This window comes from Hibiscus syriacus, unplaced genomic scaffold (genome assembly GCF_006381635.1).
Source record: "Hibiscus syriacus cultivar Baekdansim isolate YM2019G1 unplaced genomic scaffold, ASM638163v2 tig00110422_pilon, whole genome shotgun sequence".
Lineage (NCBI taxonomy): Eukaryota > Viridiplantae > Streptophyta > Magnoliopsida > Malvales > Malvaceae > Hibiscus > Hibiscus syriacus.
The window spans coordinates 931,599-948,727 of NW_024062732.1; positions in this window are offsets into that span (position 1 = coordinate 931,599).

Consider the following 17,129-nt stretch of genomic DNA (forward strand, 5'->3'; position numbering starts at 1 on the left):
CAATTCAATGTTGTTTCTCAACATATATAAAACTACCAAAATACTATCTAATTTAAAAATCATTCAATTCCCTTTTAAATTATATCTACTACCAAACATTTAATTAGTCTATTAGAGCAATCAAAACATTTATAGTATACATGCCACTAATGATTAAAATATGTCTTACTGATATTATAGGTTGATTTGATTTTCCAAGAAGAGATGCTCTTTGCACTCCTTACTTCATGTCTTTTTCTTTATCCAAATCTACGCATAAAAATCATCACACTCTGAGTAAAACTTAGTGAGACAGTAATACAGTTAAGCTGAGATAAAACATAAAATGTCATAAAATTCTTCAAAACATAAAAATGTAATTTAAAGAAAAACATTGAAACTTTCTAATCGAGCTATTCAAGCCGATTTCCTCTTAAGAAATCTGAAAATAATCATCTCATGATTTTATCGAAATCATGTAAATCAACATCAGATGTTATAACTATTTCATATTCTTGTACATAATTCAAAACTTTCATTTTCACTCATATTCTTTCATTTTCACTCATATTTTTTCCTTTCAGATACTTTTCTTAACTTTCACATTTATTTTCATATTTACTTTCATAGCCCAATGTATATGTAAGAGAATGCAAGGTACGTGAGTCAAACATAATGTGCGTGCTAGGCACTTCATAGTGTCAATCATCATCATCATAAGATGTACTCTAAGTAATATCTGATCATTTGCAGTAACTATTCCATTCATAATGTACATGAATGTACCATAACTTTACTCAACTTCTTAGCATACCAAGTGTACCTAAGACTCATAATGCAACATAAAATGGGCTTCCAGATCATATTATATCATTTAAATCAAACATTTCCAAAACAAAATCTTTTCTAAGTCTTCCTTATCAAAATCATTATTGGGCAGTTCATACCCAAAATCATCCATAATCTAAAATAAAGATATCAATTAAAATACTTTGAGCAGTTCTTGCCCAAATCATTTGAGAAAATTCATTCAAATGTCTTTTTCAAAAAATATCATATAAAAACATATAGGGTAATTTCATACCCAAAGTAAATCATAAATCATTTTAGTAACCATTATAAAAATATTTCATAATCTGACTCAAATTTTTTTCTTTAAAAATAAATCATCTGAGGTTGACTTATCACAAGTCTTCCTTAATCAAAATAATTAAATAAATAAATTGCACTCGCCTTTGCCTCACTGTTGAACCTTTAATATGATATTCTTTTACTCAAATGCTTTGCCTTACGCTTTTGAGTCATTGGAATCACAAGATTTGTCGTAATTTATACGACTTTACATACATAGCACCATTTTTAATTATATGTTAATATTATACTAACATAATCTAATTCCAATAAAATAAATTCTATAAATGTAAACGATACTAAATCGATATAAAACTAAATCACAATTCCATCATAACTTCAAACTTCCCAACATAGCTATTAAATTCTATAAATATTCATTTCTATTATCAATCCTTCAACTTTTACAACATTTGCATTAAAATAACTATTTATGAATTCTTTTTAGAATTCATATAAACTTTTCCATTTAATTCATAATGGTCATTCACCATTATGCTCGCTTCAAATTAATTACTGAAATTTCCAACATGATTAATACACTCAATCCAATACTTTAACGATTGAAAACTTGCATTTTCATCCTTAATTTTCCTTAACATTTTCAAACTCAACCATTAACTTTACCAACTTGCAATTTGATCCCAAACACATATATTTAAACTTGAAAAATCATCATTCAAGTAATAATTTCTAGCATTGAAATTTAATACTCAAATAGTACCACCACATATACGAACCTGCAATCAAGTCCCAAGTTTCATACAATTCGAATTCCACCAAAGAATTTAACATGTAATTCCCCGAAACTTGGGTCAGTAGTTTGGGTCAACCCGATACCTTTAAGTCAAGCCAATTAGACTTTCCAAGATATTTGGACCAAGTTATATATGTATTGGGCTTAAGTAAGGCCCAAGAGTTAAGGTGATACATGCACCAGAGTCCATAATACATGCTTCTTTGGACAAATGTTTCTACTCGAACCTATTAGAAGAACAAAGTCTCGAAGATTCAAAGCATATCTATTCTGTAAGTATAATGTGAATGAATCATTAAACGATTCTAATGTTGCTCCCTTTAATGTTTCAAATTCATGGTCAAATCTTTTTGAATAAGGGGAGGATGATACATGCATCACAAGGCTCACATCAAAGGAAGAAATAATAACTCTTCCAAATGATCCACTCGTCCAAGCATTGGAAAAGAAGATCAGAACAGAAGCAGACTTACTACGACTTTTTGAATGGGATTCTGATATTATTTAGTCAAGATGTCTCTGGAGATACGACCGTCTGTCTCTTATCTTTCCAACGATTCTTGAATCGCATCAATCCGATATCGGAACTCAAGATATGACTATTTTGCTGAAGACGGTGCATGCAGAAAATCCTATACGGGATTAATACGGGATTTTATAAATATTGCGAATTTTCAATATTTTTATTGATTATTTGTAATATAACTTAATATAGGATGATGCATTATTTTTTAGGATTAGATTTATTATTTTATTAGGAATTAAGATTGGGTTAAAAGTATTATCTTTAGTTATTATTATTTTATTAGGAATTAGAGTTAAGTTATGTTTAGTTTATTATTATTTTATTCATTAGTTATTTAGGACCTTTAGAACTCAGCCTATATATAAAGGAGGCTTCATTAAACTTTGTAATTCAAGATTTCTTTGATTAATCATACAACGAGAGTTCGTTTTTGCAAGTGTCGATTGCCTTGTGCCTTCGAAGCTTCTTCTCCTGGAGTTTTTTCAAGTTCTTGTGAGGGAGATTAATCTTCACACTCCAATTTATCTTTTCATCGCGACTAGGAGGGCCATTTATCGAGTTTGCCTTTTCATTGCGACTAGGAGGGTTCGATAGGACACTTATCCATCTATTTTTCCACAAATCCATCTGCACCATCAATCATCTTTACCGTCCACCTTCGTAAGGGAGATCTTTTGATTTCTTTATTATCTTATCTTATTTTATTTTCAATTTCTTTATCTTTTGTTTTTTTTGTTCTAATCTTATTGCCTTGAAGAAACCCTAAAGAATCCTAGTTACTGCCGCCACCTTCCCCTATTCATCCCCTTTATTCTTAATCGAGTCTAGAGCTTTATAGGTTTGATTCTTCAACAAGAGCAACGTTCATTAACCCGCCACCACTTCCCTATCAATTGGTATCAGATTTGGGCCGATTCTTGGAAAGAAGCAAGCAATCTTGTTTGTTCTTGCACAAACACCGTCAAGGTACCCCCAACGGAGCTAGTTCAGAGAAGATTCATCGTTTCAGGTTATTTTTATTTAATTTTAATTTATATTCAAATCCTTCTTGTTAGTTTGCTATTTTTTTCTTTCAAAAAAAAAGAAAAAGCTGAGAAAGAGGCAAAATAAAAAGAGGTCACTAGTTACAAAAGCCAAAAGAATAATGACCCATGGGAGGTAAGTGAACCTAATTGTGAGAAGAAAAGAGTAACTCAAAATCTATGTGTGAGCACAAAAGAATTGAGAGAGAACCTTCTTTACAAACATCCTTCCATCATTGTTCTCTTTAGAGAATCAATTGTTTCGATTTCTAACATTAACAAGGATTTGCCTAGTGTGTTTTCATCTTTGTTACAGGATTTTCAAGAAGAATTAGGTGATACACCCGACGGATTACCACTGGAAAAAGGAAAACAACACCAAACCAATCTAATTCAAGGTTCCATCATACCTCGTCAAACATACAATCTCGAAGAAACCAAAGAGTTAAATTTGTTACAAAAAGGCTATATCCATGAAAGCCTTAGTCGTAACGTCATCTTAATGACGAAACATGACTTGAACAACTCCACATGCTTTATAGTTCATGCACAGGGAATCCATGTAAATGATGAGAAAGTAAAAGCAACACGAGACTGGCCCACACCATCTTCTATCGCCAAGAGTTGTCGAATAGTGCTAGGTGACCCTCCTGACGGGTTACCACCTGAAAGCCCTAATCACTATGCTATATCAATGAAGAGTCATGATTTACGAGAGTCCAAAGGTAAGTATTTTATTACTCATTTTAATGACATTGTAACATACTTCTTCTCCTTCTTACAAGGTAAGGCTCGCGAAGTTGTCATCCATACTAAACACAACTCCTTTAAGTGCGTAACATACCGAGGTAAGCAAAACACAGTAGACGATACACTACCATGAAGGTATACTCTTACCTATCAAACTCATACTATTATTCCGAGAATTGAACATATCAAAGATTTATATCATGATAACTCGGATATTTTTGATATTTCTACCCATACTTTTAAAAGTGCTTTTAATGAGCTTTATCTTGTATATGAGTTTCCTTGCCAACTAAACAGGTTCTACAGTCCACAAAGCTCCTCGTGGGAATCATTAATTCATGAACCCCATTTAGGGGACTTAAGGGATTACTTTAACAAACCAGTTGACATGGTTTTTAAACACTTATTCTCGCCACACACAAATAAATCCATGGAGAAATTATTGAAATAATCATACATAAAGCCAACTGTGGCCGTGCCATGTTGAATTTCAACCAAAACATCATATTACAAAACTTGTTTGCAAAAGAGGATTTTAAGACTTCAAGAAATCAGTTCCTACAAAGAAGAAACCTCGACTAAAACGCATAAAGACACATCACATTGATCCTGGTAAATGTTTCACAAGTTTTTCTTTCAACACATCTAAATCTCTTTCTCTTGGATTTTCAGATTCGAGGACGAATCCTTTTGAGAGTGGGGGAATGATACATGTACCAGAGTCCATAATACATGATTCTTTGGACAAATGTTTCTACTCGAACCTATTAGAAGAACAAAGTCTCGAAGATTCAAAGCATATCTATTCGGTAAGTATAATGTGAATGAATCATTAAACGATTCTAATGTTGCTCCCTTTAATGTTTCAGATTCGTAGTCGAATCTTTTTGAAGAAAGGGAGGATGATACATGCATCACAAGGCTCACATCAAAGGAAGAAATAATAACTCTTCCAAATGATCCACTCGTCCAAGCATTGGAAAAGAAGATCAGAACATAAGCATACTTACTACGACTTTTTGAATGGGATCCTGATATTATTTAGTCAAGATGTCTTCTGGAGATACGACCGTATGTCTCTTATCTTTCCAACTATTCTTTAATCGCATCAATCCGATATCAGAAACTCAAGATATGAATATTTTACTGAAGACGGTGCATGCAGAAAATCCTATACGGGATTTTGTAAATATTACGAATTTTTAATATTTTTATTGATTATTTGTAATATAACTTAATATAGGATGATGTATTATATTTTAGGATTAGATTTATTATTTTATTAGGAATTAAGGTTGGGTTAAAAGTATTATCTTTAGTTATTATTATTTTATTAGGAATTAGAGTTAAGATATGTTTAGTTTATTATTATTTTATTTATTAGTTATTTAGGACCTTTAGAACTCAGCCCCTATATAAAGGAGGCTTCATTAAACTTTGTAATTCAAGATTTATTTGATTAATAATACAACGAGAGTTCGTTTTTGCAAGTGTTGATTGCCTTGTGCCTTCGAAGCTTCTTCTCTTGGAGTTCTTTCAAGTTCTTGTGAGGGAGATTAATCTTCACACTTCAATTTGCCCTTTTATCGCGACTAGGAGGGTTGGTTAGAGCCATTTATCGAGTTTGCCTTTCATTGCAACTAGGAGGGTTCGATAGGACACTTATCCATCTATTTTTCCACAAATCCATCTGCACCATCAATCATCTTTACCATCCACCTTCGTAAGGGAGATCTTTTGATTTCTTTATTATCTTATCTTATCTTATTTTCAATTTCTTTATCTTTTGTTTATTTTGTTCTAATCTTATTTCCCTAAAGAATCCTAGTTACTGCCACCACCTTCCCCTATTCATCCCCTTTGTTCTTAATCTAGTCTAGAGCTTTCTAGGTTTGATTCTTCAACAAGAGCAACGTTCATTAACCCGCCACCGCTTCCCTATCATAAGGGTAAGTGATAGTTTTAAGTAGACGTAAAAAATAGAGGGGCCAAAAATGTAGTTTACCTATAGTTGGTTTTAAAGGTTATAAACCCCATTATTTAGCTAGATTTTATAGGTACCCTCCACCAAAAAATAGCTCTCATCTTTCCTCTTCTCTTCTATTTTCTTTTTCCTTCTCAAGAGGAAACAAAAATATAGAAGTTTCTTGAATCCCAAACCTAGTTTGAAGAAACCAAGGTAAGAAACTTAATCCTCACCCCTCAAGATTTCATTCAAGCCCTTAATCTTTAGTTTTGGGTAAGATTTTAGAAATTGGGCTTTTAGGAGTTGAGAGAAATCAAGTGTTTTAAGCTTGTTTTTGGGTAGATTTGAGTTGTAGGAGTTGTATTTAAGCTTAATCTAACCTCTAGTTAAGCAGTAATCCATTTTCTTGCTTGGTTAGTTAAAGAGGTGAAAATGAGTTTCAAACCAAAGGAAGAAGGTAATGTGAATCCTAATTGATTTATAAGGAGTTTAGCAACCAAGTAAGAACTTACAACTTCCTTATATCAATTGTAGATCATTAGAAATGAACTTTGGATAGAAAGTTAAGATTTTAGCTTGAGAATTATGGTTAAAGCTTGTTGAGTATAGTTTAATGGTAGATTATTGTTGAAAACATTTTGATATTTCGATATAACAAATTAAGTTAAATGAATTTTATGATTTTCCAAATAATTTTTCTAAGTATATTCGATAGAATTATTCGAATATCAAAACATTACTCCAAATCTTTCAAAGATCATTTTTAATCCTTACTCAAAGTGTAAAATTAAGTTTTAAACTTAAAACAATTTCAAAATAATTTTACAAAGTATTTCGAACCATTTCAAAGCCAAAAATTCCAGATTGCTCAGAGGGAACCGATTCCCCCCAAGGGGGTACCGATTCCCCCTGAATAGTTTGGCTCCGAGAAATCCAGAATGCTCGGAGGGAATAGATTCCCCCCCAGGGGATACTGATTCCCCCCTTGTATAACGGTCGAAATATTTAAATTTTACACTAGGGAACCGATTCCCCATAGGGGGTACCGATTCCCCCCACGCTCCAAACTGTTTTATTAATTGTTTTCACACTAAAACGGCTATATTATTTTCTCTAATCATCCCCAACGTTCAGAAGTGATTCAAGGTATATTTAAGCAAGCTTATAAGCCATTGATCAATAACAAGAAACATCAAGCAATTAGAATCAAGAGAGAATCAAAGAGAAAGTATCAAACCTCAAGTTTGAGCATTTCAAGCCTATTTTTCATTCAATATTCACTTTGCTTTCAAGAACACTTATTGTACTCAATTGTATTTATTCTTGAGTTTTCTTTCTTTGTTCTAGAATTGTGCAAACATATTTGCCTTGTGAGGTTTTTTCTTGTAAGTTTGCAAATTTGTATTTCTCTTTGAGAAAAGAGTGTTCTCAAGAATTGGGGTATATTCTTGAGGGAGTTGTAAGGTTATCTCTTTGGCCTCAAAAGAAAGAACAAATTAGTGAATTTGTTGGAAAATCCTTAGTATGGATAGCTAAGGTAGTGGACGTAGACTTTGGTTGATAAAGTCGAACCACTCTAAATCGCTGTGCAATTTCTTTCAATTTTCTGCAAAAGCTTCCACCAAAATTTTTATTGCCAATTCACCCCCCCTCTTGGCCGATTCAGTCAATCGATTAACTCAACAATTGGCATCAGAGCCTAACTCATTTGAAGGTTTAATCACCTCTTGAGTCGATTCGGGAATAGTTATATCGATAATCAAAGTCATCAATGGCCTCCGCTTCAAACTTTGACTCTGGTCTCGATTCGATGCCTGTCAACAAGCCTCCTTTCTTCAATGGAGCTAACTATGCCTATTGGAAGAATAGAATGATGTAGTTCATTCAATCAAGTGACATGGGAGCATGGAATGCTGTAGAAGAAGGATACATCAAACCTCTCACTCATCCAAGGTTGTGGAGTGAAGGAGAGACAAGAATGTTCCAGCTCAACTCCAAAGCCATCCATATCATTTTTTGTGCTCTTGGACCAGATGAATGAAGAGTTTCATCGTGTACAACCGCCAAAGAAATATGGGACAAACTTCAAGTCACTCATGAAGGTACCGATGAGGTAAAGAAATCTAAAATTAATATTCTAACACATAGCTATGAAAATTTCAGGATGAAACCAAATAAAGATATCAAAGCTATGACGGATAGATTTTCAACGATTGTCAATGGTCTCAAATCATATGGAGAGATCATTTCAAATGAAAATATTGTGAGGAAGTTAGTCTACTCCCTCCCAAAATCATGGCAATCAAAGAAGACGGCAATCATCGAGTCTAAGGACTTAACGTCCTTAACTCTTGAAGAGCTAATTGGGTCACTCCTCACTCATGAAATGATGCTCCAAGATGAGGTGGACCTCGACAAGATTGACGAGACACCAAAGGAGAAGGAGAAGAAGAAAAACATTGGAGTTGCTCTCAAATCCATAAAAGATGAGAGTGATTCGAATGACGATGACGATGACGAGGAAATGGCATTGTTTGCCAAACGGTTCAGAAAAATGATGAGACCTTATCGAGGAAGAAAATTCAAACGAAATGAAGGCCTAAAAAATGAACCGAAAGAAAAGGACCCAATCATTTGCTATGAATGCAAAAAGCCAGGGCATGTCAAATATGATTGCCCACAATTGAAGAAAAATGGTCAATCAAAGAATAAGCACATAGCTCATGTGGCTACATGGAGCGATGAAGAAAGTTCGATGAAGAGGAACAAGAAGTAGCTAACTTGTTCTTGATGGCATTTGGGGAAGATTATAAGGTAACCTCTAACTCATCCGATTTTGATGATTTATCCTATGATGAGTTATTAGAGGAATATAATGGGTTGGCTTCGGATTATGAGAAATTATTTTTAAAATATAAAAATGATGTTTCAAAATTGAAAAATGAAAACAAACTCATATCCAAAACCAACAACGATCTTGAAAGTAAAATCAAAGATTTGCAAATCAAATTAGAAGAGTTTGAAAAGAAAATTTAGATTTGCAAAATTTACTTTCAAAGATCAATGATGATCATCAAAAGAAAATTGATGATCTTAAAACTTCTTTTGATAAAGTTGGAACAAAACATTTTGAAAAAGGTGGAAATTCAAAATCCAACTTTGTTAGAAAAAGTTTTAGAAACTACAATCATAGAGGTCCCCAAAGAACCTCTAATGGAAAAATCGTTAGAAGTATGTGGGTTCCTAAAGAACTCATTACTACTAAAGATAAAAATATCCTACACAAATGGATACCTAAGGAGACTAGGATTTTGGAAACTAATGAATATGGACCCAAAAGAATTTGGGTACCAAAAATCAAAAATTAATCTATGTTTGTAGGGAAAGGAGCATTGCTACAAGGCACGGGAAACAAATTCAAATTCATGGTACCTTGATAGTGGATGCTCAAGACACATGACCGGAGACAAAAGTCGGTTCATTGAGCTTAACGCCAAAAATGGAGGAGACGTGACTTTTGGAGATAATTCAAAAGGTCACATTGAAGGTATTGGTACAATAGGTAATACCTCTTCCATACAAATTAAAAATGTTTTATATGTGAATGGATTAAAGCATAATCTATTGAGTATTAGTCAATTATGCGATAAAGGATTCAATGTCTTATTTGAAATTAATGGTTGTAAAGTCATTGACATTGCATCTAATCGGATTATGCTTGTTGGTCATAGAATAGGAAACATATACATGGTGCATTTAGATTCTTTTGATATGACTAATTTATGCCTAGTTGCTAAGGATGAACATGATAGTTGGTTATGGCATAGGAGACTAGGACATGCTAGTATGAGTGTTTTGCAACGGTTAATTCAATGAGACCTAGTAAGAGGGTTGCCTAAGCTTAAATTTGATAATGATAAAATCTGTGATGCTTGTGCTAAAGGAAAACAAAAGCGATTTTCTTTTAAATCCATTAATGATGTATCAACTAGTAGAGTTTTACAATTGATCCATTTAGATCTTTTTGGGCCAACTAGAACTACTAGTTTGGGTGGAAAACAATATGCATTTGTCTTGGTAGATGACTATTCTAGATATACTTGGGTTCTATTTTTAAGTACTAAAGATGAAGCATTAGAACAATTCATCACGTTTTCAAAAGTAATCCAAAATGAAAAAGGTTACTCTATAACTAGTGTTAGGAGTGATCATGGAACTGAATTTGAAAATCTTGGATTTCCTGAATTTTGTAACTCTAACGGTATTAGCCATAAATTTTCAGCACCTAGAACCCCTCAACAAAATGGAGTTGTTGAGAGGAAAAATCGAACTTTAGAAGAAATGGCTAGAACCATGCTTTGTGAAAATAATTTGCCAAAATATTTTTGGGCGGAAGCCACAAATACAGCTTGTTATATTGTAAATCGAGTAATGATTAGGCCAATTTTAAAGAAAACTCCATATGAAATTTTCAAAAATAAAAATCCTAACATTAGTTATTTTCATCCTTTTGGATGTAAATGTTTTGTTTTAAACAACGGTAAAGAAAACCTTGGCAAGTTTGATGAAGTGATAAAGGAATTTTTCTAGGTTATTCCTTAAATTCTAAAGCCTATCGTGTATTTAATAAAAGAACTTTAGTTGTAGAAGAGTCTATACATGTTGTTTTCGATGATAATCTCCTTCCAAGGAAAGATTCTTGTGTGAATGATGATGTAGGTGTTATAAATACAAATGACGTTAGACATGACGTTAGAGAACCATCATCAAAGGAAGAAACGAAAAATGAGGAAACTCATGATCCTCTTGAGAATCCAACCATTGAAGAAAGGGAAGTATCTTATCCAAGAGAGTACAACTATGTCAAGGATGGTGAAATTATAGGTGATCCATCAAAAGGGGTAACAACTCGATCTTCTCTTAGAAATATTTGTAATTATGTTGCATTTTTCTCATGCATAGAGCCTAAGAATATTAAAGAAGCATTAAATGATGAACATTGGATTATGGCTATGCAAGAAGAGTTAAATCAATTTGAGAGAAGTAAAGTATGGACATTAGTTGAAAGGCCTAGTAATAAATCTACTGTAGGTACTAGATGGGTATTTAGGAATAAGCTTGATGGGAGTGGTAATATAGTGAGAAACAAGGCTATACTTGTTGCTCAAGGGTATACTCAAGAAGAGGGCATAGACTATGATGAAACATATGCTCCCGTAGCTAGGATGGAAGCAATTAGAATGTTATTAGCATTTGCATGTTTCAATGAATTTAAATTATATCAAATGGATGTTAAAAGTGCATTTTTAAATGGTTTTATAAAAGAAGAAGTGTATGTGGAACAACCTCCAGGTTTTGAAGATTCAAATTTTCCGGATCATGTTTTAAAATTGACAAAAGCTCTTTATGGTTTAAAGTAAGCTCCTAGAGCTTGGTATGAAAGATTGTCAAATTTTTTAATTGAAAAAGTTTTTTCAAAAGGGAAGGTTGACACTACATTGTTTTTGAAGCATAAAGGTAAAGATTTATTAGTAGTTCTAATTTATGTTGATGATATAATATTTGGTTCTACTAATGATGTTCTTTGCCAAGAATTTTCTAAGCTAATGCAAAGTGAGTTTGAGATGAGCATGATGGGGGAGCTCTCATTTTTCTTTGGACTCCAAATCAAGCAAAGAAAAGATGGCATTTTCATCAATCAAGCTAAGTACGTCAAAGATATGCTCAAGAAGTTTGGACTAGAAAATGGGAAACCTCATGACACTCCAATGAGCTCTTCAACAAAGCTTGACTTAGATGAAGGAGGTAAATGTATAGATGTCAAATTATATAGGTCAATGATTGGATCTCTACTTTATCTAACTGCAAGTAGACCGGATATTATGTTTAGTGTTTGCTTATGTGCTAGATTTCAATCATGTCCTAAGGAATCACATTTACTAGCTGTTAAGAGAATCTTTAGATACCTTAAAGACACTCCTAGTCTAGGTCTTTGGTATCCTAGAAACTCTAGCTTTAGCTTGCATGCTTTTTCTGATGCGGATTATGGAGGATGCAAATTAGATAGGAAAAGCACCTCCGGTACTTGCCAATTCCTTGGAAATATGCTAATTTCTTGGTTTTCAAAGAAACAAAATTGTGTTGCATTATCTACCACTGAAGCCGAATACATTTCAGTTGGTAGTTGCAGTACACAAGTTTTATGGATGAAACAACAACTTTTTGATTATGGAATTGAAGTAGGTACCATTCCTATCAAGTGTGACAATACTAGTGCTATTTGTCTCACTAAAAATCCCATCCAACACTCTAGAACTAAGCACATTGAAATAAGACATCACTTCATTAGAGACCATGTCACTAAGGAAGATGTAGTTCTAGAATTTGTTGATACTTTGCACCAATTAGCGGATATCTTTACAAAACCTTTAGACAATGAACGATTTTGGACACTTAGGAGAGAATTAGGTTTGACCAATCTATCTTCACCGAGTGTTTAAAATAATTTTAGCACTTTTAATAATAAATGAAAAATACTTATAATTTTATTGCATTCATTGCTATTAGTTAGGGGGAGTTTATGATTCTTGATGAAAAATTAATTTTATGTTCAAATATCGTTTAAAGATTAATTGAATTGTTTGAACATGATTAATTTTTAATATATGAGTTGCCAATACCACTAGAGGAAATTAATTTAGGATTTTGGATGTTTAAAATCAGATTTTAGCATTTTGGTGCAGAGGGAATCGACCCCCCCGAGGGAACCGATTCCCCCTTTGAAGGGGAACCGATTCCCCCCCACAGGGGAATCGATACCCTCCTAGGGTTCTGGTTTTAGCATGGGCAGAACCCAATATTTGCTCAAACCCTCTCTTATTCCTTCACACTGTTTCTTACCTCTACTCTCTCAAATCTCCATTCTTGCCTCAAATCAACGTTTTTAATCGGAATTCACTTCAAATATCATCCTCTAAACCTGTTGGAATCATAAAAAACGTGCAAACTTCATCTAATCTCACTCAAATCCGAAATCATTCAAGGTATTTTTTCAAAACTTCTTTTTATCAATTTATGAACATAGAACTAGTTTTAATTAGTTCTAGGTTGAATTTTTGATCGGGCATTGATTATTTAGTGATTAGAAACTATATATTACAACTAATTTCATAAAAAACACAAGATTTTTTCAAAATTTTCTAAATTTTCGAAATAAAAAAAATTAAATTATTGTGTTTTGATTAAATTATGTTGTTATTATAAAAATTATACATATATTGTTTCTCAAAACCATATTTTTCAAAAGTTTTTCAAAAACTTTGCCCATTAGGATTGATTTAGAGAACCTTGAAATATTGAGGACTCAATTGAGTTTTGGGATTGATTGAATTGCATACATGTGTTTTCTAAATTGCAGGTTATCAATTCTATTCCGATTTCCTAAACCATGTCCAATCTTAAACGTGCTAGGTCTTCATCTAGTCGTTCACACCGTCAACCAAATACACCTCCAAATCCTCCTTCTATTCCAATTTCTAATCCTAATCCCATTGATCCTAATTTGACTATCCAAAATTCGTGTTTCAATCATCCTGGTCCTAGAAATCATCGTTTTTGGTATTATCAATATTTCGACTCTTACAAAATCCGGGAAGAACGTATTCCTTCTCGTCAAGATATGTTAGCTATCAATTTTAAATATCTTCCTCTTTTACAAGAGTGGAAATTTGATAAACTCTTTGACCTTGAACCCATCGTTTACCATCAACTTGTTCGTATTTTCTATTCTAATGTCGTTTGTGTTAAAAACCAAAATGAAACCGAAACCATAGGAATTCGTTCCTACCTTCTAGGACAATTCTTATATATTGACTCGACTTACATAGCCAATACATTCGGATTAGATAATGATCGTATTTCAAATGAAAAATAGGTTTTAGGATCTCGTTATAAAAGAAGGGATAGTGCAAGTATCCTAGACCTTCATGAACGTTTTCTTCATCTAATAATTCTTGGTGGTTTCAACCATCCAGAGGTCGTTATTCTACTCTTAGAGCCTTAGATCTTTGGTGGTTACATTGTTTCGAAAATAATATTAAAATCAACCTACCTCAGATTATTTTTGCTGAAATTGTTGAAACCGTAAATCTTGTTCCTAACAAAAAACTCTGTTCATCTCTTGTTTACGGTTGCATTTTAAGTAATCTGTTTTCCAAAGCTGGGCTTAGAGACGGTCTAGATGTCGTTTTCCCCTTAAGAAACAAATTAATCTTCTTTCCTTAACGATAGCGGGATGGATTAAGGATAAGGAAACCGATGAATGGGTTCAATCTTCTGCAAATACTCCGGGAGCTAGTTCTTCACAAGCTCACCCGAAGCTGACAAAGATCTCGAGCTTGAGCAATTAATACGAGACATAGATGAAGCCGAAGATGAGTTTGAGCAGCCCGAGGAGCAGCCCGAAGAGCAAGCACAACAAACGAATCCAATGCCTCTATATTTCCAATCCTTTATGGAGATATTTGATTTTCGATACGCTACTATGGATTCGCGCTTTACTTCTATAGAGTCCCATTTATCCACAATGAGAGCTCAACAATAAGAAATTCTTCGAGAAATGCGTGCAAATAATGAAGCAACCAACGCACGTATTAATGACCTCACTAACGAAATGGCCGCTATGCGAGCTCGTTTTCCTCCTCCTGATCCGGATATGTGATTTAATGTTTTGCTTTGAACTCCAAACTTATTGTTTTAACATTTTGAATATTTTGGAATGTTTGAATTTGTGGATTGATTGACTTTGAATTTGTTTGGATTTATGAATGGTTAGAAATTATCTATTTGGTGTGATTAAATTTATTCATTATTGCATCATTTACTTCATGATTAGATATATGACCAATTTTGCCATTTCACATTAATTATGAATATTGATTATGAAACTAATGGCTAACGTTTCTCTTGCTTGTGATCTTAGCAGCTTATATTATATATAATCAATTGGCTAAATGATTTCAAAACCTTGTTTAAATTCTTAAAATGTCTTTTTGATTTAACAAAAAGGGGGAGAAGTTAAAAATGATAAATGGGAGAAGTGTTAGTGTTAAAGTAAGGGGGAGTAGTAATTTCAAAACTTGACTTCAAAATCTTAAAATTACTAAAATGTTTTGTTATATCAAAAAGTGGGAGATTGTTGAAAACATTTTGATATTTCGATATAACAAATTAAGTTAAATGAATTTTAAGATTTTCCAAATAATTTTTCTAAGTATATTCGATAGAATTATTAGAATATCAAAACATTACTCCAAATCTTTCAAAGATCATTTTTAATCCTTACTCAAAGTGTAAAATTAAGTTTTAAACTTAAAAAACAATTTCAAAATAATTTTACAAAGTATTTCGAACCATTTCAAAGCCAAAAATTCCAGATTGCTCAGAGGGAACCGATTCCCCCCCAAGGGGGTACCGATTCCCCCTGAATGGTTTGGCTCCGAGAAATCCAGAATGCTCGGAGGGAACCGATTCCCCCCAGGGATACCGATTCCCCCCTTGTATAACGGTCGAAATATTTAAATTTTACACTTAGGGAACTGATTCCCCATAGGGGGTACCGATTCCCCCCACGCTCCAAACTGTTTTATTAATTGTTTTCACACTAAAACGGCTATATTATTTTCTCTAATCATCCCCAATGTTCAGAAGTGATTCAAGGTATATTTAAGCAAGCTTAGAAGCCATTGATCAATAACAAGAAACATCAAGCAATTAGAATCAAGAGAGAATAAAAGAGAAAGCATCAAACCTCAAGTTTGAGCATTTCAAGCCTATTTTTCATTCAATATTCATTTTTCTTTCAAGAACACTTATTGTGCTCAATTGTATTTATTCTTGAGTGTTCTTTCTTTGTTCTAGAATTGTGCAAACATATTTGCCTTGTGAGGTTTTTTCTTGTAAGTTTGCAAATTTGTATTTCTCTTTGAGAAAAGAGTGTTCTCAAGAATTGGGGTATATTCTTGAGGGAGTTGTAAGGTTATCTCTTTGGCCTCAAAAGAAAGAACAAATTAGTGAATTTGTTGGAAAATCCTTAGTGTGGATAGCTAAGGTAGTGGACATAGACTTTGGTTGATAAAGTCGAACCACTCTAAATCGCTGTGCAATTCTTTCAATTTTCTGCAAAAGCTTCCACCAAAATTTTTATTGCCAATTCACCCCCTCTTGGCCGATTCAGTCAATCGATTAACTCAACAATTTTTTGTAATGGTGTTATATCATGTTCAAGAGCCTTATTTATGCCTTTTAATATCACATAAGACTTAATAATATGTGAGAAACCTCAAGGTAGGAGTTTGGGGTCTTTGGAAAAGTTTTTAGATTGTTTTGGAGAGTTTTCTCGAGTGAAAAACTAAATTTTACAACACAGGTTTCGAAACCCTGGGCAGGTTTCGAAACCCCTTGTCCAGAATGACATCTACAAGAGAGATTTTGAAACCCCCTTAGAGGTTTTGAAACCCTTGCCCAAAATTTTAAAATTGGCGAAAAATGTTATCCGGGAGGACATAGACCTATAGTATGACCTAGAATAAGTGTTATAGAAGGTGTTTAAAGTTGGGATGCATTGGGTGAAGTAGATGTAGCATTATTGATACCTTAGGTAGTTATCGATACTGCAGAGTGGGTATCAATACTATAAGGTCAGTATCTATACCAAGGGTATAGTCTGAGCTTAAAACAAAAGGAAGTGTAGAGGTAAGTAAAGGTATCAATACTGTAAGGCCAATATCGTTACTAAGGGTTCAGTTTGGGATTTAGTTCAAGAGAGTTTTAAGAAGAGATAGGTTTTCCCAAAAGTTTATAATTACTCTTAAACAAGACTACAAGTGAGAACAGTAATATTGTTTAATTCAAACGTAGAAACGAGAATAAAGATAGGTGAAATAAGATTTTCCTTGTTTGAATGCTAGGGAAACGACTAGGACACCCGAGTTTCTTTAG